The sequence below is a fragment of the Passer montanus genome, unplaced genomic scaffold, assembly GCF_014805655.1.
Source record: "Passer montanus isolate IOZ18808 unplaced genomic scaffold, ASM1480565v1 scaffold85, whole genome shotgun sequence".
Taxonomy (NCBI): Eukaryota; Metazoa; Chordata; class Aves; order Passeriformes; family Passeridae; genus Passer; species Passer montanus.
The window spans coordinates 139,900-167,895 of record NW_024373812.1 but is presented as its reverse complement, the minus strand read 5'-3'; the positions used below and the strand labels follow the sequence as shown (position 1 = coordinate 167,895).

The 27,996-nt window shown below is 41.2% G+C and overlaps 1 protein-coding gene and 1 long non-coding RNA gene across 4 annotated transcripts in view; one reads left to right on the top strand and one right to left on the bottom strand.

The window, feature by feature from the left end:
• PALM2AKAP2 (PALM2 and AKAP2 fusion) overlaps positions 1 to 27,996 on the bottom strand; it is a 269,103-nt gene that overhangs the window by 168,117 nt on the left and 72,990 nt on the right. The window lies entirely within an intron of this gene.
• LOC120513631 lies at positions 530 to 27,745 on the top strand. Of its 2 annotated transcripts, none has more exons than XR_005630306.1 (3): positions 530 to 771; positions 1,055 to 1,183; positions 23,378 to 27,745. It is a non-coding gene; the product is annotated as an uncharacterized LOC120513631 (long non-coding RNA). The 2 variants fall into 2 exon arrangements; XR_005630305.1 differs by lacking the exon at positions 23,378 to 27,745 and adding an exon at positions 1,277 to 9,621.

Below are 27,996 nucleotides of genomic sequence, written 5' to 3'. Positions count from 1 at the left end.
ACAAACAATTTATTGGATCTGAGCTTTGCAAATCTGTCCTCTGCTGTCATTCACTTACAGGAACTCACAGTTCATTTTTCCAGGGTGAAAGCTGATGCGAGGCAAGGAATATGCCCCATGGGAATGGATGGACTTTACACTGGGAGCAATGAGAGATGCATCAAGCTGCTGCCACCCTGAGCATGATGACTGCAGCGTCTTGATCCTGCTTTCTCCATCTGATCTACCTTAGGGCTTTTAGTTTTGCTTGTTTATTAATCAGTGCTGGGGAGCAAACATCCCCATATCCCAGAAAGCCACTGGAACAAACACAGCTTCACTGGGGAGAGGTTTTGCCCTGATGGGGTAGCTCCAAGGTTATCCAAAGTGCTCCTGCTGAGGCAAATCAAGCCAATCAGGAAGCCCCCAGAAACCTGGGCTGTGTTTGGTTTGTTGTTTCCACCCTTAGACATTTCCTGCTATTGTTCTTGTCATTTTCTTTGAGTGCTCACTGGGCTGGTGGGTGGTGCTGCTACTACCGGCAGGGGAGGCCTCCAGTCCTCTTGGGCACATGGAGAGCTGTGTGCCATTCCTTTCACAGACTCTCAGCACTAATTTCTGGCATACAAGTTCAGGGAAGGTGGACCTGTGGCACTAACTCCATCTCAATGAGCAAAGCACAGTTCCTTTTCCCACTGGCTCTTCTCAGCTGGGCAAGAATGAAGTCATACCATAAAATGATGAATGAATTCCAGCTCAAGACATTGCTTACCACCCCTGGAGGAGGAGAAGGTGGGTGAATAGGTGAAAGCAGCAAGTCCACAGCATCCTGGGATCCATATAGAGAGCTGTGGAAATACTGACTATACACTAAACCTGAATGGCTCTAGCTTCAGCTCTGTCACGCAGAGCCTGGCTTTCACTTTCCAAGGGTACAGGATTTCATCTGCAATGATCTAATGCCACCACACCACTAGAGGACCAGAAGGGCTATAATTCTCCAGGCCTTCCACACACAATGCCTGTATATAATTTTTTAACTCTCTGAAGTTCATGATTATTTTTTTTGTTTCAGATGCCTCTCACAAGTATCTACCTGCAGCATGAAGCACAAAAGACCTGGATGCTGCACTCCTTTGGGCGCTGTTTCAGTCTTAACTGAAAATCACAGCTTACCAGTTCCTAGACCATCCCAATTGCTCAGGTAATCACAAGCACATCTTTGGATTTCATGTACAGTCCAAGACAGCTTTCTGTGCTGTGGACAGATTGTAAAACTGAGTTTGTTCTTGGACAGCATCTACAAATCTGCAGAGACATCCCTGGAAGTGTGATGTTATTGCTGAACTGCAGTGGTGAATACAGCCAGCTACAAAGCTGTGTGAATGAAGAAATGAGTGGGAATAATTGCTTTGGTATTACTTGAGGCTACCTTTTCCAGCCCTTTGCTCCACATTACCTAACAGCCAGAGCTGACTCATTGCCATCTGAACCATCACAGTGCTGGAGCTCAAATAAAATAAAAAGGGAGATAATGTTTAATAATATGACAATGCTTTTCTAGTCCCCCTTGCTGGCTCATGAAAACTTGGAATGAAGCACAGTTTTAACAGTGGAATGCTGAAAAGTTTGCCTTGACTTTGTGCTGCATGTTTGTGGTAGGAGTCAGCTGATGAGTTCCTGACTGCGTGGGTCTCAGAGGGGTGAAATTCTTGACCCTGGACTTCCCAAGAGCTTCAGAGTCAGGATAACACAGACATATTGGCTGATTTGGTTTAGTGGCACAAAAAGCAGTCAGTAGAGTATCTGTAGAATGGGATGGGTTTTAAAAGGGTTATAAATCTTTCTTTCTAAGAGAACTAAAACTGTGCTAGGGTCCGTGTTTTGATGGCTGACCTCAAGCTGATCATAGCAGGGAGATGGCACAGGATTTCCTTTCTAAGGGTAAATACCAAAGAGGAGAACCTCAAAGCACTAGCAGTGTGGTAACCCCCTACCTCCTATTAAATTACATTGCAGTTGGTTCATTATCCTTTCTGCAGTGAGCTGAAGAAAGCCAAGTACAGCCTGATGGGCTCCTGGCTGTGATCCCAGGGCTAGCTGGTCATGAGAAGCTAGTACAATTCTTGGTTTCAGTGAATCCCAGGGCTATGATGAACCTCCCACACACAGGTCTCCTTGACTGTGAAAACCATCTCTATGCCTGGTATAATGGTATTGAGGGATGGGCTAGCAAGGGTCCATGTCACATCTCTGGAAATTTCTGCTATGTAACTTGAGAAAAGAGGCTAAAATTTGTCAGGGATTTCCTAAAGTCTAAGTAATCTAATTTTGTCTGGTTTTGAGTCTTGCAGTCTTCCTAATGCTCAGGGATCCTGAACAGGAGAAAACCTTTACTGAGTTTTGTCAAAACCATGAACATTCTTGGTCTTACGAGTACAATTGACCCCCTTGTCTCTTTGCTGTGCCTACTATGCTTTTTATGTTGGTATTTGAGCAAGGCACTCAAATAAAGGAAGTTCTTGTAAGAATGGGTAATAATAAATATGAGACCATTGTAAAAATCTGCTTTACAGCACTGACAGATCATTTTAATTTGCTTTGTCTAAAACATGAGATGAAGGGCAAAGACTTCACAGATGTCCATAGTATTGGGAAGGCTGGGGCCCATTTCCCAGATTATTTCATATAGGCAAGTGTGCACACATTCAGGACATGGGAAGTTAAGAAATTACTGGCCAGTTGCAGGTTGTAGAAGATATCTGTAGGTGCCATCTGAGATGTACAAAAACAGCTTAAAAGTGGTAAAGGTGCTCTTGAAAATGGAATGCAGGTACTTTTGAAAGCTTGTCTCCTGTGATATCCATGCCAATTAGTTATGAACACTTTTCCAGCTTTATTGTTTGAAGGTTCTTCATCTGTGAACATTTATAGTTGAAGCAATCAGGCAGCAGATGAAAGGGCAGTACTCAAAGCTTTGAATTTAAACAAGAGAGATAAACAGGTATCAAACTGTAGGTAGGTATGTAGTTCCAGTGCTTTGAGCAGATGAACACCTGGATGTAAGCCAGTGTTGAAGTGTATCTCTAACTCAAAACTCAAAGAGTAATCACATTAATGTGACAGCTCAAAATTAAGAAAATTGCCCCAGTGCTTTGGAATGGACAGACTGAAAATAAAATCAAATTAAAGAGGCCTTATTTGAACTATGGCATAAAAACTGAGAAAAACAACAATATTCTGGGTGCTGGAATGCCATCGACTGTGTTATGTCTACCACCAGACAAGGGCAGTCGGAAGTGCAGGCTGTCAAGATGACTGGACAAAGGGCTGGCTGGTTAGTCACTAGGTGCCAGATGGACACCACCAACTGTCTAAATGATTTCTCCCTCATTTGTAATTGGCCTCAGTTGTGGCTGAGCTCTCTGGCTGTGCCTGCAGTTCTCAGGTCTTCCGTTGGCAGCCGCCTTGGCATACACCCTGCAGGCAGTGTGCAAGTTCCTGTCAGTATGACAGTCCCTGAAGGAACTGTGGGTTTTCGGTCATGCCCTCCTCTAACAAATTTTGCCTCATTTGTGGTGTGGAACATCCATGTCACCATTTCATTCCACCCTCCTTTACTATTTTTTTTTCCTGCCTGCTTCTCATTTTCATGTCAGCTATTGCAATCAGTTACAAAGAGACGTTTTCTGATATTGGTACAGGACTGCTGACATTTTCCACCTCATGCTATTTTAAGACTGGCAATTAGGACTATGTAAAGATGTCACTTTGTGCCCAAAGCAGCTGTGCCTTTAAGCATCTCTGGCTTCTCCCTTGTGATCCAAATCCACACTGAGTGGTCTTGTGGCCTTCTGGCTACAGAGCTGTTCTGGTCTCTGCTCATCACCCCACTGTCTGCCTCCTGCTATGTGTCTGGGACTTATAGCATCATGATAAAGAAATCTGTTTAATAGAAAGTCCTCCTGCATTTATGTGCTTCTGTCTTCTTCACTGACATGTCTTCGGGAAGTACCAAAGTCTTGAGGCCAAGAAGTCCTTCAAGACAATTGCTGGGAAACAAGCAAGTGACTTTTCATGCTGAGTTCAAAAAGTTCTGCATGTATTGTTTTGTAAAAGACTCAAATCCTAGTCTACAAGGTGAAACTGGAGCTGCCGGATTCAGGCTACTTTTGGATGGCTTGACATTTGAACTTAAAAGTGACAGGAGAATGTACTTGCCCTCATGTAGGTGGTTGCTCCAAAGAGCTCAGAGGTGTTGCAGAGCATGGCTACTGCCCAGCCATGAAGCACAAGCACAGCTCTCACTATCATTCTGTCTATGACTGTCTCAGGTGGGTGTCATTGAGACAGAAAGTAGAAACTGTTTTCACAGGTACCAGACTGACTGCCTTGCCACTCTTTTCTTGGTACTACAGTCTGCTGGGAAAGAAAGCAGAGGGGTCCTACTGTTTTTGGACAGGTCAATACAATTGCAAACATCAAAATGTCTGACATTAAGTAGAAAAAAGATGCAGGACAAAGGATGATTATGGTTTTTGCTAACAGCACACCAGCAAAAGGTGGGAAGAGGTATGTTCAGTTTATCATGTCTGTGCACATGATGTAGGTAGTCATGGATAGCTAATTTTCACCCAAAAATAAGTCTAGCAGTTGGATCTTGTTCAGCCAACCTCTCAGCCAAGAACCAGCAAATGAATATGGTCACTAAATTTCCCAGTGAAAGTGGCTGAAGCTGTGCTTTACCCCACATTTGCAGAGGGCTGCTGGTGGGCCATAGTCCATTGTCATGGCTCATCTAGGTGATGCAATCTTCTGATCTGACTGTGGGTTTGAGCCCTTCTTTTTTTTCTGTTTCCAACTCCCACCTTTGAAATCAGTACTGTAGTAAATATCTGCTTGATAGTAGAGCTCTCAAAAACCGTGGTCAGGGAGACCAAGAGAATACTGCAGAAAAATGCAACTTTTTCTTACAGGTTGCTAAATATCCAGTGCCTTTTGCACACCTATTTATCTTTTCTTATTTCCCCTTACCCCTTCCTCATGCTCTTCCCACAACAAGATTCTGTGGAATCACACATCACCATGTAGGAAATGCTTGTTTAGCAGAGTTTTTTTCCCTAATATGTATAATACAACAAACTGTCAGACAGACATGCTAAATATACATCCATGGACTCAGGGAACACTGCAGAAAGGCAGCAAATGCTGAAGTTAATGCTTGTGTTCCTGCACCACCTTGTACTATTGTGGTATATTCTTATTATGAAGGTCACATACTAGCTTTCTTTTCTGCTTCCCATTCCTGCTGCATGCTGTGTGGCTTGCTTTGATAATTGGAAATTGCTGCACAAACTGACTGCCACGTCCCAGGAGACAGAAGAAGGTCTATCACAGCAGCAAAGGATGAAAAAGAGGAATCCAGGTCCAGATAGTAAAGAAAAAGAAGGGAAAATAATAATTAAAATGTCTCTATTGCTGCATGCATAAACAGAATTTACAAAAGGGGACTGCTGGAGGAAGAGCTTCTCTGCAGAGTATGAGGCCATCTAGTGAGCTGAGGCATTGTAACAGCTCAGCTTTTTCCATGGCATTTTGTCCTGCTTGTCCCCAACAGAACACTTCACATGCCAGCTGTGAGCCAGGTATGCACACGGATACTTCAACAACATTCCTCACTGCAAGGTGAAAGGAGAAAAACCCCTGCAGAAGAGGAGAAAGTGACAACAGAAAGGATGTGGCAGATGTCAGGGAGCTTGGCATGTGGGTTTTTATAGGAAGCTGGAAATCCAGTTACACTGGCAGTGGAAGGACTATGTGGTGTGCAACTTTTCACTGAATACTGTCCTCAGCTGCATAGTTGGGGATGACAAGGGGAACTACTCAGCTGGAGGGCACTGCAGCAACTGGGGTACTGAGAAAACCTTGCCAGGAGCCCTGAGATATAGGGTGCTCACTATTATGGGATGTCTTCCCTGACAAAAAACTACTGAGAATCAAGGAAATGGGACAGTGATGTCCTAAAATAATTTCAAGTTCTCAGAGAACTGATGCTTGTATTTTATAGGATATTGGACTGGTAGTCCTGGAAGGAAAATTGCTGCAATGCAAAGCGTCATACCTACCAAGTCCTGTCCTGGTGCTTTGCCTCCAAGCAGACCAGACTGGTTGCCTGGGGATGAACACATGAACAGCTGCACTGCCCACGCACTCCTCTGCATCCCACATGAGGCTGCCAGGTTCTGAGAACAACAATAAATATCTGGGATTCTTGATAGCTTTTTGTGGCTGCTCAGAGAGCCCTTGAACATACCTGAACCCACGTCTGACTCCAAAACCCACAACCATTGCCACACTGTCCTGGTACAAATGTTGATTGCTCAACCCAGGGTGCAGTGCTGGAGAATGTGAGCACAAGACAGTATTTCAACATTTCTAGGTGCTAGCATGTGATTCCTGCCTCTTCAGCGGCGTTTTCCAACTTTCAGCATAGGCACAAGTGGTTATAGCAAGTTTGTCCTGTTGCATTAGAAGTACCTCAGAAAATTGGAAGGAAAAGACTGCAAGATCCTCACCTAGTAAACATCAGTTTAATCTCGTGAAATGTTCGGAGCCAGGTAAGCACATGGTCCACCAGTTCTGTCTTCAGCTGACTGAATATATTCACTTTCTCATGTCTTGAAAAATTGTTTAAATTGTTTGACCTGCTCTCCTTCCTCAGTGGAGAACTACACATGTTCACCAGTCTATCTCTGGAAGAGCTATACATCTGGAGCTTGGTAATTGTAATAATGACAAATTGTTCCACATTCTCTTGAATTGTCACTGAAGCCTTGATCTGCAAATTTTAGGACACCAAATTAGTTTTAACTATGAAATTATTAGTCCCAGCAAATAAGCATGCACAGCTGGAAGCCTTTGCTACTTCAATAAGTTTGTATGTATCTACATAGGCTATAGAGAGGAGAAATAAAATATAATTAGCTTTATAGCAGTGTCAGTAAATACAGTAGCACCACTGATAGTAACAGACCCCAAGCTTTGTAAGGACTTTATGCCTTGTCACGGTCCCTCTGTACATGCCCCCTTTGCCTTCTGCACACGTCTGTATGGTGTAGCTGTGATCTACAAACAGCAGTGCCAAGCATTTTGTTCTGCGGAGGAAATACGTGTGAAGCCACTGTAGTCATTCCATGCAGAGGAACAGGGGCTTGATGCCAAAGCTGAAGCCTGGAAAGAAAGATGCTGTGTACTGTGAGTGGGAGGATGTGGTGGGATGATGACACAGGAAATGAGCAGGTTCACAATGGTCAGATAAAGACCTAGAGCTGGATAAAACAGCTCTAGGAGCAGCAAGGACAACAAAGAATGAGACTCAAAAGAAGCATGGCCAGCAGGTCAAGGCAGGTGGTTGCTCCTCTGCACCTGAGTGCCACATCCAGCTCTGTGGGCTTCAACTTCAGAAGGATGTGTACCTGCTGGAGCAATCCCAGTGGAGTGCCATGGAAATCATCAGTGGGGTGGACCATCAGTCCTATGAGGAAGAGCTAAGACAGCTATGGCTGTTCAGCCTGGAAAAGAAAAGGCTGCTGGTAGACCTTGCCTTCTAGCTCCTAAGGGATGTTTGTCAGAAAGATGGGGACAGACTTTTTTCAAAGTTGGGCTCATATCCATAGGACAGGGGCCAAACTAGAAGAGGGTAGATTTAATATAGATACAAGGAAGAATTTTTTGTTATGGTGTGGATAGAGAGAAACTGGAATAGATTTCCAAGAGAATCTGTGGATGCCTCGTCATTCTAAGTGTTCAAAGTCAGGCTGGATGGAGCTCTGAGCAATCTGACCTAAGGTGAAGATGTCATTGCTTATTGCAGGGGAGTTTGGACTGGATGATTTCAAAGGTTCCTTTCAACCCAAACTATTCTGTGCTTCCATGATTCTATGTAACATATTCAATACATATATGGCAGAACTGACATGGGTTTACAGATCCACGAAGAAAGACCAAGGCATACAGGCTGTTAGAAAAAAAAATAACATCTGTTCCAAGTGGACCCCAAATTGAGGAGAAGTAAACCCGCAATGTCTATATCACATTCCCCCTGGAAAAGAGAAGAAACCCTCACAATCAGCATAATATTTACCTTGATGAAGAGTTTTAGATGCTTGACATGTATTTTAACTATGGCTGTGATGGATCCAGAGAGGTGGAAGAGTAACTCTAAGAACAGAGAAAAGGGCAAGTGCTAGGAGACATAACAGTTGTAGCTATTACTCTGCAGACTTTTTATGTAATACTGTTCCTTTTTCTCCTCCTATAATATTTTGACTGATATTAAAAACAAGTCAGTAATTAGACTGGTAAGATTTGGTTACCTTAACAACAAAGTATTGGCTTTGCACAAAAAGTCTGCTTATTTTTCATCCTGACAATTAATTGAGCACAACTTCATCACATTGTAGATGAAAGATGGATGCCTAGCTATTTCCCTAGCTATTTCCCAGCTCAGTGCTTTGTGCACTACACCGTCTGTCCTGTGGTCTTTTTGTTTGATTTGTTTTGCTTTTTGGGTTTTTGTTTTCATTTTCATTTTTTTTTATTTTCTTTGATCAGATGGACTTTGGGTAGTACATTTGGAAGAATATTTTCAAGGACTAATTTCTCCACAGCTAATTTAAGGAGAGAAATAATTTTCTAGGCCCCAGATTTTTTAAAAATTCCCAAATGCTGTAACAATACAACAGCATGTGTGAGTTTAATGTCACTGAATGTGGCAGCACCCATTATTTCAGCCTAGAGGAGAAAGACCAAACCAACCTGCACACTGGGTTGCTGTGTCTAGGTGTAAACCAGATGCAGGCAAGTGCCAGTGGGTAAGGGAGGAGGAAACTAGTGGGCATTGCATAAAAAAAATTGAAAGCTTTTCAGGAGAGAGTCAAAATACAGCTTTTTAGCTATAGTTCATTTTAAAAACACTTGTTTTATTTAATAGATTCTATTCTTTTAAAATAATGGTTTCCTGCACTTTCACTTCCAAAATTCCAAATTCACTTCCACACTTCCACAATGTTCTAGAAAAACAAGGTATTTTGAAACTGCAAAGTTAAGTGTTAAAATATAACATCTCAGAGCCTGAAAAATCCTTATTTTTCTATCCATTGAATTCAGCACATGATTTTGCTGTACCATTTTTCATATTATGGAAAACAATAGCTTGGCTTGAATTAAAGTTCTCATTTCCTGCTCCTTTCAGTGTCCTCAGTCTAGGGAGCATATTATACAAATGTGAAACTTTCAGGTGTGTCAACTCATATAAAAAGTCTATGTCACTCGTTAAAGTCACATCTTACTGATATTTCAAAAACATAAGGCAACATGTGGAAGCACCAAAAATTTCTTATGGAGGTTTTCCTCACGTAGAAATTCACTGTTATATCCTTGTTATTATGGTAGCATTGTTACATGAAAGCAACTTTCTAGTACTCCATGCTATATTAAAACATGTCTAGTATATAAAAGAATGTATCTTTTGTAACATTGCCACTCTTTGGGTTATTTCAGCGAAGGATGGATATATTTTGTTTCAAGATTAAAGACTGGAAACTATGATATAACAGTAGTAATATTTGCATGTAAATAAAATCCAGATTATTTTCTCCAAATTATTTTCTTCTTCTTTGACTTCTTTATTTTTTTCACTCAGAAGGTTTTATTGCTTAAAATCTTCCAGGCAATCTGTCAATTCCTTAAGCAGAAAAAAGTTTTCTGCTTCTTTAGGAGTCTGAATGCCCACAATTCCTGAATATAATTGTCTGGGATACTGTTATCATAATACATGACACTAACACCCAATAAATGGACACACACGGAGATAAAAACTTGGTGGCAGATTTTAGGAATACAGACCTCTCTGGTATTGTTACTATAATTTAAAGAAAATTATTTTTTTATTCCAGATAAAGATGTCTTCTTAATACTTCTCTTGCTATTATTTATTGTCAGATTAATAAATGCAAGCCACCTTGCTATCACACCGGAAAAAAGGATGCATAAAATGTGATATTTGGGGCTGTATATTTGCACTATTCAACAAATAACCTTTAATATGTATCCATCCAAAGCTTTTTCCTGCAGTCCATGCATACATCAGGTTTGCCTGTCAAAGAAGATATTTTCCTTTAAAATATGGCAAAAAGAGAAAGTCCATGGTTTCACTTTCCTTTGGTTACATCCCCTCAGCTTCCTCCCCTGAAGCACCTCTTTGTGGATACTTTGGAAATATGAAAATATAAATTACTTGATAAACTAATGTCATCTTCTGTAATCTTAGTGAGATGCCAGCTGCCTTTTTGTTTCACCAAACTGAAGAGAAGACACTAAGTCCTCACTTTGTGGTGCAGGTGGATGTGCATGACAAGGTCAGTAGAGCTTTCTTTACCATCCAGCTGCCAGATCATCCTTATGACTTCTGCAAGTTACAAAACCAAAACATTTCCACTGAGTGTGGCATCAGAACAACTTCACCTGGGATGACTTCCCACATGATGCCATGGAAAAGACATTGAAAATGGCAATTTTTGCATCTGTTGTACTTCCAGTTCTCACCTACTTCTCCTTGGTTTAAAAACAATTAGACTGATCATACATTGGTATCCTACGGCAAAAAGGAAGCTATAATAGCTCCCATCAAAGCTAATCACACAGTCTAAAATATGACAATGACCCTTCCAGCTATAAATTTTACAGTAGGGAAGAAGCTGTTCCAGATGTGGAGCTAGCCTATGAGCTGGCAATCAGGGCCTTCTGGGAGTTAACTCTCCCGTGGTCACAGTCATCTAGGAGACAGCCCTGGGCTGTGAGGGACAAGAGCACTGGATATGATGCACAGCAGGCAGAAAGCTCGTGTTAAGACAGAGACATTAAAAAGAAAGTTACAGCAGTGATGTGAAACCCTAGCTTGCTGCAGGGCTGATGCATTGTGGGGTCATGGTGATTCCCCAGCAGACAGAAGGAAATGTTTATGAATGAGAATTTTAAAGGGATACATCAAATATAACACATTTCTAGTGGTCTGCCAAAAAGAGCTCTGCTGAACACACTTCAGTGCAATGTTTGTTGGTATTCTGGTCCCTGATTTCCACCAGACTTTTATCTTGAGCATAATTACACTATTTTTAAAGGAGGATGTGATTCTGCATAGCATAAGGAAATACCGTAATACAGTCAGTTTTAGTTGTGGACTACTCATGTCATCTTGGCTCATTAAAAACGTTTTCAATTAAGGAATGCATTTCAAATATGTTTCAGCCTGGCAGAAATCTGTGCTGAAGTTGCCTCTTAACCTGGGGCCATGAGCAGCGCTCCACGCTGGTGCGGTTTCTGCCGGCTGCCAGGCAGTGGGGAGTGTCAGCAGGGCACTGCACTCTCCCTCAGGGAGGGAGCAGAAGTGTTTTTTGGTGAGCCTGGATGCTCAGCACATCACTGCAGCCTTTCCCACGCCACACTGACCAGTAGCTGACCTGTGTGTCCCACATTCAAAAATAGATACAATATACAGCCTGTTTCCAGTTCTGGCTAAAGAAGAGAGGGATGTAAAAGTAATTTTTTGTGGAAAAATTGAGCTTTCCCAGGGATAATTCCTAATGGCTATAAACAAATGTACACTCTCTGGGATGGGATCTTGACATTATTTCATGAAAACTCGGTCATTAAGCCTCCATATTTTAGTTAGCTATTTCTATTTTGGACAGTTCAGTGTCTTGTGTTAAAAAAAAAAAAAAAAGAAAAAAAAAAAAAAGAAAGCCAAACTAAAAAAATCATGCAAAAAAACCCAAATACTTTGACCTTATTATTACATTTTCATTGGGAAGCAGTCAGGCTGATGCTGGCCCCTTCCACGTGTCCTCAGAAGGGACTGTAGTAAGAAACCTGGTATTTCATACAAGAAATGCTCTAGGACATTGTTATTCTCAGCTTAAAAAGAGCAGGGATGGAGAATGATGCATTTAGATAGAAAACCATTATGCAGAAATAAACGATGACATGTAAGAGGGAGTCAGGCAGTGGTACTCATAGGAAAGGCGACCTGACAACACTTAGGACGGGAGCCTCTAGACAAGGCCCACACCACCCCAGCACAGTAAATGACCAATGCCATTCCTGGTTTGCCTGCTGGCTTGCAGAGTGTGGGACACAACCTTGAAAATCAGCACCTCCTCTTTTCCTGTCTGGGACACTACATTCTCACACTGCTTCACCTCATGGTTAACATGAAACACGGCAGGAGAGCTATTCTATTTTCCGCTTTTGAGACAGGACAGAACAGGAAGCAGAAGTCATTGCTGAAGACCAATCCAACGAAGATGACTTCTCTGGAGAAACAAAGTCTTGCCATGCTTGAGTGGCTGCTGAGTGATCCTCTGTGTTTCTGGAGACCACAGCACTGTCACAACTCCAAGCTGGGAAGGGAAAACATGTGTTTGGGAACTGGAAGGCAGCTTAGTGAGAGGATGCATAAGGGCAAAAAGGAACAGGAGCAGAGAAGGCATTTTCATGTCTCCATGCTGCAACTGCTGATTGATGGCATCATCACAGCTACACTATTGCTAAAAGGAGAGACAACAGACCAGCTAAGAAGCACTGTGGTCCCTGGCAACAGCGACAGCAGGGAGAGGGCAGGACTCCCCTCCTGGCCTCATGATTGATGTCTCCTGGGTCCCTTTCCACGAGGTGGCTGTGCTTTCTGTACCAATGAAGGGCCCCAGGGCACGATCACCTGGTGCTGCACGTGTAGAGGATGGGAACAGCAGGATGCTGCAGCAGGGCAGCACAAGCAGGGTGAAGGAAGGGAACCACAGGTTCCCTCTGACAAGATTAGTGATATCTTATAGGTTGGGAAGGTAGCTTAATCAGTTCCCTGTTGCCTTGGATGTTTAATATGCTGTATCAAAAGCAGAGATTGTAAGATGCTTTTGGCAATTCTTAGCAGAAATCTGGAAGATATGAAACAAAGAGATATAAAAAACCACCAAAGGGAAGTACAATACTCTTAAGACCCATTTGTATTGAGCAACTGCTGTGGCAGAAAATTTACATGTTTGATTCTCCTTGTAGATACAATGTGGTAAATAGCTGTTAAGCAATTATGAAGCATTTATATGCAGTATTGAGCAGTTGTTTTGTATGGTATGTTTTGTACTGCATTTATATGCAGTATTGAGCAGTTGTTTTGTTTCCCCCTTGGAATGACTTTTTATTTCTTTGATGATAGATTATTTTTCTGTCTTTGCTTAGAAGTATGTACCATTTTGACATTTGTGGGGGTTAAAGGAGAATTGAAAATTATGGCATATGGTTGATGATTTCCCTGAGAAGTATTACCCCTTTGGAGAACACTGACTTAATTAAATGTAAAATATTTACAGGAATTTATCTATTCCATGATAATCTGACAGGAAATTATCTCAATATTTTGTTTTCATGAAGCAGAAACATTTGCTATTTACATTACCATTTAACAGATAAAAACAGATAAAAGTGTTACAGTGTCAGTGTTGAGAATGTTTTAATCTTATCAAAATAAATATTTCCAGGAGGTCAGGCAAATAATATTAATTCCTCTCTTTCATAATATTTTTGATAAACATATTTTTTTCTCTGTCTTTGAGGAAGTGCTGAAATTTCAAAGTCTCAGAATTCTGACTATGATAGAAATTTCTAGTTATGAGCCATCCAAGTCATCACTTTATGCTACAGCTTCTTTTATAGCTTCAGCTTCTCATAATCCTGTTCTCTAGGTTGTGCAGAATCTAAAATTTATGCCTTCTGTTCCACTTCACAGATGTCTATTCTGACTTTAATGACAAAGCATGAAAATCCAGAGTCTATTTCAGACTAGTGAAACAATATTAAATTATTTGAAGAGCAAAACGAAAACTCTGAATTCAAACCAGAAGATATATTTATGCCTTCAAAAAAAAACTCTGAAACAAGTGACTCTAACACAGAAATATTCTGCCAGCTAGTGAGAAGAGGGGGAGTAGAAAGAAAACTCTATCACGATTTCAAGCAGTTGTACCGGGAGCTGGACGGCTGCTTTGCAATGGTAGTCCATCCAGTTCTGTGCCTGGCATTAGCTGTATCTAGATATTTCATGGAAACAGACCAAAAAATCAGAGTTGACTTGCATATAGGAAAGTTTCTTCCTTATCTAAGATGCAAGAAGCTGGCTTTGTTATACTGCAAGAGCCAACAGCCTGTCCCAAGCTAGTCTGTGAATCTCTGGGGACTCTACATGGTATTTTCCAAAATACACCACTGTAGGTGTTTAACAGTGCAACAAGATGACTGTTCATAATGTAAAAAATTTGGGGTTCCCCATACTCACATTTTTAATTTCTTGGTTTGGGTTTCACAATCTGTCATTTGCTCTAGTGAAAAGCAGTTTCTGATCTCACTTCTCTGTTTCATTTCCATATATACTTAGTACTTCCCTTCTCCAAAAGAATTGCAGAAACATAAAATAACGTAGCCCTCCCTCTTACATCAAGTATCTCAACAAACTGGTCAAACTTCATCCTAAAACTGTCCAGGAGCAGAGGTCCCCTGCAGCAATTGACAATCTACTCCAGTGCTTCAACATGCTCATTGTTGAAAAAGGTCTGCAGGAGAAATACTTGATTATTGTCTTAAAGGTCTGCCCTTCTGGCATTTTAATCCTATTTCTCTTGTGTTTGAAATTTATTTCCCTCATCTTTATAGCTATTTTCAAACTAGTTGAAGACATTATTACATCCTTGTTCAACTTTCTTTTCCCAAAATAGTTTTCTTCTGTGTGGATCTTTGTTTTCAGAAAGAGGGAGATAAGTCTCTGACTGGCTGGAAGCAAGTGCTGAACCCCAGTGGCCCAGGGCATGGGGTCCACGAAGGTCCTTGATTGCAGGCTGTGTTGGCTGAACTAACATTGCTCCTGCTGATTGTCTCTGACCTCATCTCACAGACCTGAAATGATGGGCCCTCCACGGCCTCTCCAGTGCTTCACTATCCTTATTGCTGGAAGGATTTCTCTAATGAATTTCCATTGCCAGTACTTCATTTCGGTCGTTGTTGTCCCTTCTACCGTGAACACAAAGAACCTGTTATTCCTTTCCATTGCAGTGGCTGATGAAGTTTTTGAAGACCTACCCTCTGCATTAGGCTGAGCACTCTCTCCTTGCAGACCATATACCCCAACCACTTCCCTCTTCTCCTCTTGGTTTTCTGGTGGTTGGAACTGTACTTTCAGTGCAATTGCACTTTCAACTGCACATTAATCCAAGTGAGGCCTTGCTAATGATCAGGAGAGTATTCTTTTATGTTTCATTACCTACATACCAAAATGTCTTTACAGCCCAAAATCCTTGATTCATGTCCAGCTTCTTATTCATCCTTGTTCCCACATGCCTTTGAGAGAATCGGGCTGACAGCCACAGTTGGCTGTCTGCACACTTAGCTACGTCTGCCCAAAGGCAAAATTTTGCAAATTTTCCTTCAATTGCATTTTAGGATCATCTCTGATTTGCAATTGCCATACTGTTCTTCACCATGTGCCCCCACGTTTGATGCTGTCCTCAAGTGTAATAAATAGATCATCTACTCATAAACCTTCTCATCACCTACAGTATTATGAGAAGATGAAATCATCTAAGAACCAGCAGAAAATCCATCAAAACTTTTCCCTTCAATTTTGATGGAACAGTTTCTTACCAGTATTGTCTCTGTCTTAGACAAGTTTTGTCCAAATCATATTTCTACCCATTGAATTATAAAAGTATCAAAGATCCCTTACTATTAAGGTAAATGGCATCCTCAGCTGACATGGTCTGCTAGGTGCCTGTCAAGGAAGCTGAGTACCTTGGCAGGCCTTATTTCATAAATTCAACTTGTTTATGAATCACTGTGTACTCTCCCAGACATCCACATGTACTCCTCTAAGGAGTGCAATTAGGTTGGTATCCCTTAACTCCTCTTTTCTCTGCCCCCTTGGTAAAGTTAAGCATGGCATTTGCTTGTCTGATTAACATCTCCTTCCAAGATCTCAAAGGGACAGGACTCTGAGATGGTTTCAGCCAGATATCCAGTTTGGAAATGCATCTCACCATGCTCAGATAATCTGAAACCAATCCAATTTGCCTCAGTATTCAACTTGTTTTTCCTGATTCTGTTCCAGATATGTACCTGGTGCAACTGCACTTCTTGCCCAGTTCCAGCATACCTTTTCAGTGAAGACTGAAGAACAAAACAAGACTCTTAGTGTCATCTACCATCTCTCCTCTCTGTGAAATAAGAGATGAGCATTTTCCTTTGCTTTCTCCCTACCAGTAACACTACTACAAAATAATTTCCTGTTATGGTACACATCACATTATGCCTCTGCCTTTTTGGCTTTTGTCCTCACCTGCTTTTGCAACTCTTTCAAGTTATGCTTAGCAATCTGAACTGATTTCCATTTTCTGTGACCTTTTATCTTTGCTTAATGCCAGGGAAAAGCCAGTGATTTAGTACAGTGAGTCTGGTTCTATGCCTCCTATCTTTTCCCTGGCCAGTTTGTGTTGTTATGGTTATTCACTCTGTGTAATTCCGCTAGCCATCAAAGCTTTCAGTTATGAAATCTTGAGTTTATTGAAATCTGCCTACCCCAAATCCATTATTTTTAATTTACTTTTCTGCCGGGGACGGCTGTCAGTTGTCTCTGCCCCAGCACGGGAAAAGGTGGTTCTGGGCAGGCCGTGCTTTGAAGAAGGAGTCTGGACTCTTGCTTTTCGGTCTTCAGTTGAGTTTATTGTTCCTTATCTACAAAGTTTTTCTGTCTGTCCAGACGAGGTCTGATCAGCAAGACAGCCAAGGGCACTCTCTCCTGCCCACGGGGCGGTTGTCTCTTTTATAGTGAAAACTACGTATAAGATATTTAGCTTCAATTTCCAATACTTTTTGCCCTTGTTGGCAAGTGTACCTTCACCATGAACCAATCCCCACATGCCAACATCATCCTGAACATGGATGCCAAGGAGAAGAAAGAAGAAGGACAGGGCACGCCCAAATCCCTCCATCTTAGAACCCTTGACCCCCATGTACAGAATTTCAAACCCCCCTGTACAACATACAAAACCCCCCTCTACAGTGCTCTAAAATTTTTTCCTTCACCCTGTGATTCCTACTACTGTGCTACTTAAACTTTTGTGGCCTGTAATTCTTCATATAAGGCTGGCAATTTGCTCCATGAATTAAGATCGAATTTCCAGGTGTCTTTGGCTTCCTGCCAGGGTCTCCGAGCCCCTGCCAGGGCTTTGAGACATTCAGGACATCCAGAGAGATGTCGTGGGTTCCGACACTTTTCCATTTGTAAGTCACAGACTTTGTAATTTCATAATAATCCTAGTCCCTAACCTTTATATTTTGTGTGGTCTCACCATGGACTAACCACTCTGCAGAAGTTTCCCATTCTGAACATTTAGCTGGAAGATCTTTAATGCTCCAAAGATTTGCTTCCCTGTGCAGGGTGAGGTTAATGTGATTAGCATTCATTTTAAAATCAGCACAGTTTTTAAATTACTTGCTCTTCTTGTGTTTCTTCTGCAGAATTTTCAGGGGATGCTACTAGTTAAATGAATCTGAGAGTGGTGATTGAGTCTTAGAATTTTTCCAGTATCATTAGGGTAACCTAGATGCTCTTGGTTAGGAGAAAATTAATATGCAAAAGTTATTCTTCCCTCAGTCAAATCACAGCTTCTTTTTAGATAAGCAAACAGTGAAGCTACAAGAATGATAATCAATGTGGGACACAAAGAACAAAGATTATCCCTCTCTTCTGCAAGTTTACCCTCCCACTTAATTAAAAAATCATCTTCCTAAGAGGATAATGAGGAAAAAGAGAGAAGCGGGGAGCAGAAGTAGTGAGAATCAGAGGAGAACCTGTATTGAAACACAGGTTCTGTATAATTCTGACATTTGACACAGTATAATTTTGACATTTCCTGATTCAGTCTGGAATTAAATAATACCATCATGCTATAATGTATTGTTTCTGAGTTAGTAGGATTGACCTGTGCTGTCCAACCCTCTCCAGCCGTGGTTACACAGGCTGAGCAATGCTTGAGGACCATCAAGGTCCCTGCTCAGTGAGCATGGATGGCACAGCTGACAGGGGTCCATGATACCACTGAGTACAGCTCCTGTGTGTGGGTTTGCAAATCTTCCCATTTGCAACCCCTGGGATGAAAAGAGGCAAAGAAACCAGGGATAAAGCCTGGAAAAGTTTCTGGTACTCCCCAGCTCCCTCCCACTGTGCTGCAGTGGCAAGAGCATTCCTGTTGCTGCCCTAGAGGTAGTGAGCACCACTGAGGAGTGCAGAGGAAAAGGAGGGTTTCATCATGGAGACATGTCACGTTGCTGTCAAGAGTCAAAAGGAATTTGGTGACAAAAGAGGAGAGCAGGAACACAAATGTTGCCTATAGGCCTGGCTGCCTGCCTTGAAGGCTGTCTGTAAGGCAGGTCACTTTCCTGCAGAAAATTGTTGCTTCCCAGAAACATTTTGCCACGTTGAAGAAGTTACTAAACTCTTAAAAATAAAGAAATTAAATGAAACTAGAGGCTTGGCAGGAGGAAAAGATAGATATGAACAGTATTTAAGAGAAAGAAAGCTGTGGGAGCTGTCAAACTCCAGCAACTTTAATAGCCATGACAGCTTTAAATCCTTACTAGTCATCCTACCAAAAAAGTCCATTTAACTGGCTCCTCTTCCTTTCATTTGTTCTAGCTGATGGGGGAGAAGAGGCATAATTAATATTTATCACCAAATGAATAACTGGTGCATGGTCCTTAGGCTAATATTTCTCACAAACAATATATGCTGTATGAAACGAGAAGTTCAGCTAACCACTAGAGAGGAGCTGCTTTATTAAAAAAAATATTATTTTAACAGAACAGCAACGACAGATGCTGGAGAAGATTTGGCAATTTTGAAGATGATGCTTTATCACTTCACCTTGATTCTCCTTGGGAAGCTATCTTCTCTGCTTGCCAGGGTTCCCCAGTTCTTTGTTAAAGTTTTCATCCAGCAAAAACCAGTCTCCTGTTCTCCAGGAAAAGCTGGAGAAAATGGATTTTGCAAACCCCTCATTATGCACACCCTCTCAGAATACTCTCACAAACACATGATTCAGCCTCCCTGGGGCAAATAGACACATTAACACATTTTGTACACTCTGGGCTATTTCCCAGACAGCATTCCTCCCATGGTAGACACAAAACACTACTATTTGTTTGGAAGACACTTTCCTGTGAAGGAAAGAAAATTCTTCAAAGAATTACATAAGATGGGACCATTTTCAAAATACATGTGGTTCAGATGAAAAAAAATCATTCTTTCATACATATTCAGCACTACAAATTGTTCTCAGTACACAGAATAGAATGAACTTTTCACCAGTAAAATCGTAAAGAAGAAAAACCAAGATGTTCCATGTCCTGTTTTAGTGTCTAGTTACTATCTAGAAAAGCTTCAATTACAAAAAAATCAGATTAATCCAACATAGATTTGTATTATGGTTAACTTGTCCCAAATATCTAGGGGCAAAATCAGTGTATTACAGCTACAACACCTTCTGAGAATCTTTCTATATAATTTTTGTGCTAACAAAAAAAGCCACATATTTCATTTTTGAATGAAAAATTTCAGATATCGATAGTATATGTCACTTCCATTATTGTTTTTTGAATGAAGGTTATTCATATTCAGAGAAAGGAATTTGAAAGCCTACTTACAACCCATTTTCAGCTTTGTTCATGCACAGTACTTTCAGATATCTATATATTTTTCAAAGCAGCAAGCAGTACAGTCAGAGATCACTAAACACAATCTACCTCTTCTCTAACCAAACACATGCTATCAGTATTCTTTCCCTTATTGCACTGAATCCTTTTCTGCTCAGCAGCAGGTAAAGCAAAGACTAATGAGGAAGGAATCACCTTTCAGAAATGCTGGGTCATTGCATCAGGTTTTTCAAATGTCTTCTCTTTTGGGAGATGAGGTGGCTCAGCGGGGGCCGCTAAGATGGAAAAATATCAATGTATTACTCATCTTATTCAAGATGCCAGTATGATGCAGTCTGTACTGATGCAGTAAGTGGTAAGACAAGCCACCTAATGAAGCTGGGAAATTATTAAATACCAGTACTCTTAACAGGAAAATCGACATTTTCAGAATAGGTAATTTTGCAACTTTGCCCTACAGACATTTCATATGACAGAATAAGCACTGGAAATAAGGAAGGAATATCAGACCCTGCTTTGCTTGAGTCATGTTTCACAGCTGTTGTTGATCTGGTAATCTTCCAAAAGAAAAGCTGTATTTTCTTGTTTGCAACTGAGGCAAGTCAAGGACAGCGGCACTGAAGTAAGCAAATTTGTGATTTAACTGTGCAAACCCAACAGCACTCCAGTGCCACATAAAGCCAACCCGGTGCTCAAGGGAATTCTAGTGGTGTTTGGTGGAGGGCCTGACAAAGCACAGCTCCACCAAGGAGCCACCTGTAAGAGTTATCCTGCCATAAAATGTCTTCATTCGTCACACACCTCATTTAAGCAGGAGTTTTCACTTCCCAAGAACCACAGTGCATTCTCCTGGTCTCCATTGGCATTCAAGAGGGAGCAATTGTGGATGTTCCATTCTTTCTTCTTTGAAATGCCTGAAGAGTGGAATGAGTACCTACAAAACACAGTGGAATAGCAGCCTCCCAAAATAATGTGCAGCAACTTATACTGTGGGCAAGAAAGCTGTTTGGTCCTGGGATCCACAGTAGCCTTGGATCCTGTAAGCCAGGACATCAGGATGTGGCTCTCATGTGTTCTGCTAATTTTTTGCAGGTTATCAAAGCGTTTGTTAGTATTACATTCCCATTCTGTAGAGAGGAAAAAAGTTGAGGCATGGATGAAGAGTTTACATGGTGGGCATTGGTCTGATTTGGTCATATTTTGTGTTCAGGCACTGTAAATTTTAAATAAAAGCATTTAACAAACCAGTGTAACAGAGCATCTCTCTGCTACACCTGAGGTTTTGTATTGCCTTAGCTGGTATCATTCTGATGGCACCAATCCTTGACAATTGAAGGTCTCTAGGTAGAAGCAACGTAATACAAACATTTAGGAAAAAAATAGCTGGTAAGAAGAAAACAAGTTCACAAAACTTGTTTATGCAAAGAAATAACTGAAATAACTGAAACTGAAATCTGTTTTCAGTTCATTCTTCCAGGGAATCTACACAGTTTTCAGCATCTGCTGTCCAGACCAAGCTGGACTTTTTACCTGACCTTGGATGCTACATACACACGAAAGAATCTCCCCAATAGCCCTAACAGGTCTAGAAAAATAGGATGATTTTTCTGTGACACAGCACACTATAATTAATGATTTGCATTTGTAAAGCTGGTTTTAAGTAGCAAAGAGCAGAGAATGACATGGGGGTTTTGAATGTAGGGTGGTTGCTCCTGAAATTACTTGTCTAAAAGATGATAACAAGTTACATCTGATGTTGTGGTTACTTCCAGCCTTCAGCAGGCAAGAAATTTTAGATTGTGCCTAAGTGAAAGTACAGTAATTTCACAAGCAGAAAACAGAGCTGAGGATCATCATGTTCTTGGCATGGTGACATCCTGCAGTTCTCCACAGCTCTCTTACCCAAAAGGTGATACCAATGGGGTAAGGGCTTAAAGGGATGAGGTGTTTCCCTTGCATGTTCTGGGACACAAACAAGGTACACATGTAAATCCCGTGGTATCTTCACTCCCTGCTGCAACTTTTCCTAAAGTCAAAATGATGTTATTTTGCCTTTTATTTATTTTCTCAGCTGAAAATCCTATGGCATCAAAACTGGACTGCCAGTTTAACAAATGTGAACCACTTCCCCTCATCAGAAGTGATGTCTTATCTCTGGGCGTACCTTCTGACAGTGAGTTGGGCTGTTCTTGCAGGACCAAATGGTACAACCCCTCTGGAATGACATTTGGAGTGTGAACTGACTACTCTGATTTCCCCACCTGGATGCTGCAAGCAAAATGAGATTTACATGCCCCATTCTGCTGGTGTTACATTCTCACTTTGCAGCAGCTGATGCCTGGAATGCATTTCTAAATTTACGAACCTTTTGCCTGTCTCAGGCAAAGGGCTTATCTCAGCTGTGCCAAATCACGAAGCTCAGAGGTCATCAGACAAGTCAGAAAACCCTTAGCCTTTTGCTGTAAGTTAGTAGTATTTAATATTGCCCTTCTTTTGGAACTAAGATCTTTGTCTTCAACTGAAACTCTCAACAAGCCTTACCTGGGTTACTAAGACTGCTCCTTTATCTAATGGACCTACAGAAAAAACATCTTCCTGCAAACCAGACTGCCCACCCACATCCTGACTGCAATGTGGATTCTTCGGAGGATCACTTGAGTGAAATTCACTGTCCTGGTTAATGAGTACTCTCACATAGAAGACGCAGAAATGAGGCAAAAGTTAGACTAATACCAGGAAACAGTACTTACAGTTTTCTAAGTATGTTTTTAAAAATGCACAAGATTAAAACTGAATTGAAAACTTCTAATATAAGCTTAGGGCTCTAATATTTAATTTTAAGTTATTTTCCTTGGTCTCTTATTTGACATGCGTGTTATATGCTTCCTTACCATGTGCTTACATATTGCCAGTAATCCATGGTTACATGGAATATCTGTCTATTCATACTTTGTGCAGTTAAGGTTCTGTAGGCAAGTTCATGTTTTCCAAATGGGTTTCCTACAAACAAAAAGTTCTTTAAACAGCCCAGCAACAACTCCACCATTTAGGACATTTTCCCTGAGCTACAATCAAAGGTGTCAGGGTCTGAGCTGGAATGCCTTCTCTCTCTGGTATCTGTTTGTAGACAACGAATGTTTCTTCTGGTGTTAAAGATCCATGCTACAATTTGAGTTCACCAGTTGGTTATAGACTTACTTATCTACTGAGAGATCACTCAAGCTTGGAAAACCTAGGGTCTAGTCCATGCCTCTGGTCCCCACTTCCTTTTCTTGTCATTGCTTGCCTTGATGACATGCATATAAATTCTTTGCAGCAAAGAGTATATACTACTGTGCACAGCATGGGATGGGGTGATGCAACCCCCCTAGAAATCCAGCAGGAATCCTGGATTCCTGACTCACTGCATATAGAGAGTTACAGCAGGAGAAAACGAAGAAATAAAACAAGCCCAGTGGTTAATGGGCAAAGATAAGAAAACCACCATCATGTTAAAGAGATTAATCATTTGGGAACTGGATTTTGACAGCTGAATTAAAAAATAAAACTTCTTTAGGAATTACTAACAAAAGCTATTTAATTTATGCAGGTGTGCCACACCATGGGCCTGAGGCACCTCAAGCCATGTCTTCAGAAGCACTATATCCCAGCTGCCACTGCAAAATAAGACAAAAATGTGAAGAATTCTGAAGAACAAAAATTCACTTGGTATTCTAAGGATCAGCAATGACGTTCTCTCTTCATACAATGAGAAGCAATTCTGTATCAAAGAGCTCAGCTCACATCATACTAAATGTGTGAGAAAGATAATTGCACAAATGAATGCTGGAGTATGAGATGTGGAAGAACTGCTGAAGTACCTTGCTTCAAATAATGCAAGAAGCCTTTGGCAGAAGTAAAAGTTTAACCCAGGGGTAATTCTGAACTTCATCCTCTCATGCTGGTTTCCTTCCTTGAGGCAATTCCCAGAGAAAGCTCTGCACTGCCTACATTGTCTAGACAAATGCAGGATGCAAAGACTTGGTCCCCGTGACTCTCTCCACTAGCAATGACTGCAAACTTTCCCATTGATGTGCTGTTTTTGCCTAGAGGGTAGGTTATTATTAAAAACATTTTATTTCTGTATGTGTTCTAGTAGAGAGTTAAGTACCTGGCTACAATAACCTCTGCCTACAGAAGTCACTGCATTTAAGTGTCCATACTTTTTGCGGGTAAAAACATCAGTTCACAAAGGGCAGCTTTGCCTGTTTAGCTGCACTAGTAAAAATGTTCTAATATAGAGTTTGCATAATTTAAGAAACTTTCACGTGGATGACTAAATGCATTTTCCTGGGAATGGGACAACATTAGCCTGGTATCGCTCTGTCACGCCTTTCAGACCATTTACAATCTAAAAAATGTTTTTACAGTTTTTTGAAGTTTCACCAGTGATCCAGTTATTCAGAATTAGCTTCATCTGTTGCAGATAGTCTTTTCCTTGACAAGTACTTTATTTTTGAATTTACTTGCCTTCTTAGGACTCCAAGGTGAATTTGTCCTGAGGCAGACTGACAGCTACAGAGAAGGGAGAACAGATCCCCATTTAAGCCTCAGAAGAGCCATGTTTCTGGCACCTGGAGCATATCAGACCCTTGTCCACAGATTCTTTTACATGGGTAGCATCAAGGAGGACCAAGTTCAGTATAAACCTGTCTTCCACCGTCTCATAGCTATGACTCCTTGCATATCAGGTAGTCTTCACTGGCTGAAGTACTTCCAAAAAGAAGCATGAACATTGTCCAAGTCTGACTCCAATGTCTGGTAAACTAGAATTCACCTTTCACTCCAAGTATTCTTTCTAAGACATTAATGATGTTCTAAAGTCATAATCCAATACGGCAGTTGCTTGACCTTGCTGACCAAACTTTGCAGCACACAATATGCTTTGTTCAGGATTCCTAACTGAAGCTCTGGGTATTGAGCACATGGAAATCCCTGGTAAAGCCCTGCTTTATCTGACCTTGAACTAATATTTTATGCTGTGGGTTTTGCAACATTTTTGAGTTTTCCTTTTTAACTCCTTCTCTACCCCCTCCTCTGTTGCTTGAAAGTATTCCTGACATCTTTGTTAAGTCCTTTTTCCCCTGTGGCCTCAACAGGTCACAGCAGATGCCATGCAAGTCTGACTTTTAAATTATTTTAATCCATGTGGATATGTTGTATCAAGTTTCTTGCTGCCTCCACTTATTAGTCCCTATATCTCCCCCATAGGTTTTGCTGCCCTGTGCACATGTCCAAGTCAGTTCTGTACTTTGACTTATAGCAATCTGTTGCTGGGGCCTGTTTGCTCAGCATCTCACACTATAGAGATATACCATTTCAGCCTACAAGCCTGTGTTTGTACCTGGCAATGAGCATGTTTTAGCTTTGCAGCATGCTGGTCCAAGTGCTCTGAATGTCCCTTGCTGTTACTTTGACCACATGAGTAGTATTCTTGGATGTCTACAGTTTTTTCTGAATGCACTGAGCTTCTCTGTTACAGACTGGTCACATTTCTGAAGTGGGACCATGATACATGTGCAAGCAGATTAATGTCTATTCCTGAATGTGCCTGATCATGCCTTGGGACGTTTTTCTTTAACTGCAAATTCCCAACGAAATTCATTACATGCGTCCCTTTATCAATCCAGATTATGTACTGCATGTCCAGTCTTTTTTTGCCTTCAATGGACCAGAACAGGGATTTGCTTTGCTTTTTGCCTGAGGATACATGTACTGCAGAAATTAAAATACCTACAGGGAAGGCGACATGCTTTTCAGACTGCGGATTTTTTAAAATGGAGGCTCAGAATATCATTGCCCACTGGGTGGCTCCAGACACTGCACCTTGCTCCACCTCCACCTACTCAGCGCTAGTCCAGCTCTGCAGAAGAAAATGTTAGTGCTGGAGATCAGCAAGAGTGACAGGGCAGAGCCCGGGGTCATAAACAGATGATGCAAGTAACTGTTATTGATGAATATTTGCATCACAGTAGTGTCCAGAGGCCCAGTAGAGGGTCCCTGTGCAGGAAGAAACATCAAGGCTTAAATTCCACACATTGCCCTTGAGGCACATAACTGAGGCACCTGAAGTCAAGAGAGAGAGGCTTACACAGGCCACAGAGGTGGCCTCCCTCACTGACTGCATGGGGGTCCAAATGAGATGGTGATTCAATGTAGGTGACTTATTTAAGCTCCTAGATCTCAACAGGATGAACTTGGCCCTCTGGAAGAAGGGAATACTGAGGACTAGAACTGCAGCTGTGTCTTCCCTGGCTCTGTGACCATGTGTGTGAGCAAGTGTGCATGTACTCTGCATGTCCTGACCTCAGAATTTTATCTACACACACGCACACACACTGCATGTTCCGGCCTCTTTATGTGCTCTGTCCAGCACATAAAGAGTGGCTTGGCAGGGAAGAGACAAGTCCTCTGATTAAATTTAGAGAGAGACTAATAATCCTGCAAAGCAATAAAACAAATGCACGCTGTTTCCTAATTCTCTGCCTTCTCTTAAATATGTTCCTAGTTTGTCATGTCTTTAAAGACTGTGCACATATAGGTTACCTTCACACAAACTTGTTATCCTGTTATAGAATTTCCACAATTTTATTTTTTGTCATCTACCAAGTGTTATATGAACCAACTGTACACAGGGAACTGTTTCACCTGTACTACCCTGTGTTAGGGCTGGCATACAAGGAAAGAAAACCAACCAGACAACCCCAACAAAAGTAAGCATAACAAGGAAAGGAATGGACTCTAGTCAGTTTTGTTTTACTCCAGTCAACTGACCCATTTGGATTGTGATTAATATTTGATTTGGATGTCATGAAGTTCAACAGTTTCCCACACTTCATGTTATAATACAGTTCACTGCTTCAGGAAACCCCTGTCAGTTCTACTAGGCTTAAAAGAGATGTGACGATCCTAGATGGCTTTGCATCAGTGGTGATTCAGTACATAAGATAATACATGCGTAAGGAAGAGATTTCCCCACCTGGCTAACCCCATCACATTAAGAGATATGTACTTTTTAACTTTGAAGTGTTAAAACCAAGGAGACCAGGAGTTTTTAATGTGATAATATTTCACTATGTCTTATCTAGTATGGCAGTAGAAATCCAGCCTTGCACAAAATGTCCATTTTATTGAAAGGCTGCAGTTATTGAAATTGCATTTTTCTTGCTGAACCTGACCTAGATTCACAAGAGGGTGAAGTATGTGAGCTGGTATTAACTCATACAGAAATGGATGGCACTTTACAAGTGTTATCTTGCCTAAAAGATGCATCCTTGTGTGGTGGTTTTAACCCCATATGGAGATGAAACACCATGAGAAGAAATTAACTCCACTCTAGCTGAAGCCAGAACACCCTGACTACCTGCTTCTGTTCTCAAGGTGTATGTCTCTAAATCCATAGCACACTGACATGGGTAAAGTGTCAGAAGCACTAGAGGAGGAAGATACTTTGCTATTTACAGGCAGAGTTTTAGGATTTCTTTTATATTTGGCTCTGAGATTGGGCAAATGGGTGTCTTTATCAAGGTCCATAATGTGGTACACATATTTAAGGAGAGCAGACACACATGATGTGGAAGGAGTCTGTACTCCAACTGAAGAGTCTATCCTCTTCTCCATTCTATATGATGCATAGGAATTAGGAGCTAGCAATGCCTAGGAGTTGTGGAAGAGCCAGAGATTGCTACTATTAAACCCAGAACACCAGCATTTAAGGAACTGTTAAGGCACTGGCATGTCATTCTGTTATTCTGAGTTGAGTTTCAGAGCTGAAGTAGTAAGCTGTGCCATTATTTTTAGTGTTGGCTTGTTGTTTTTTTTTTTTTTTTAAGTGTTATGTCTGAATATATTATACCATATGAAAAAACTTCAAATCCATTGCCACCCAGCAACCCCTAGCTCATTGCTTTTCTTACACCATCATGCAAGTTCTGAGAAATTTTCTAATCACACTGCAGAGCAGGTTCCTTTGAAAACCTGTAATTTCCTGGGTTTTAGGCTTTTTGTCTGGTTTTGTTTTGGTCTCTGTTTTTCTAAGAAATGTATCACATATAATAAATAAACCCCATCAAGAGAACAATGGGAGGTGAAGGTTGTGCTCTTTTGGAAACCACTATTCCAAGGGATTGCTGAAATTGGAATCTGCAGACCTGCAGCACATGAGAACTG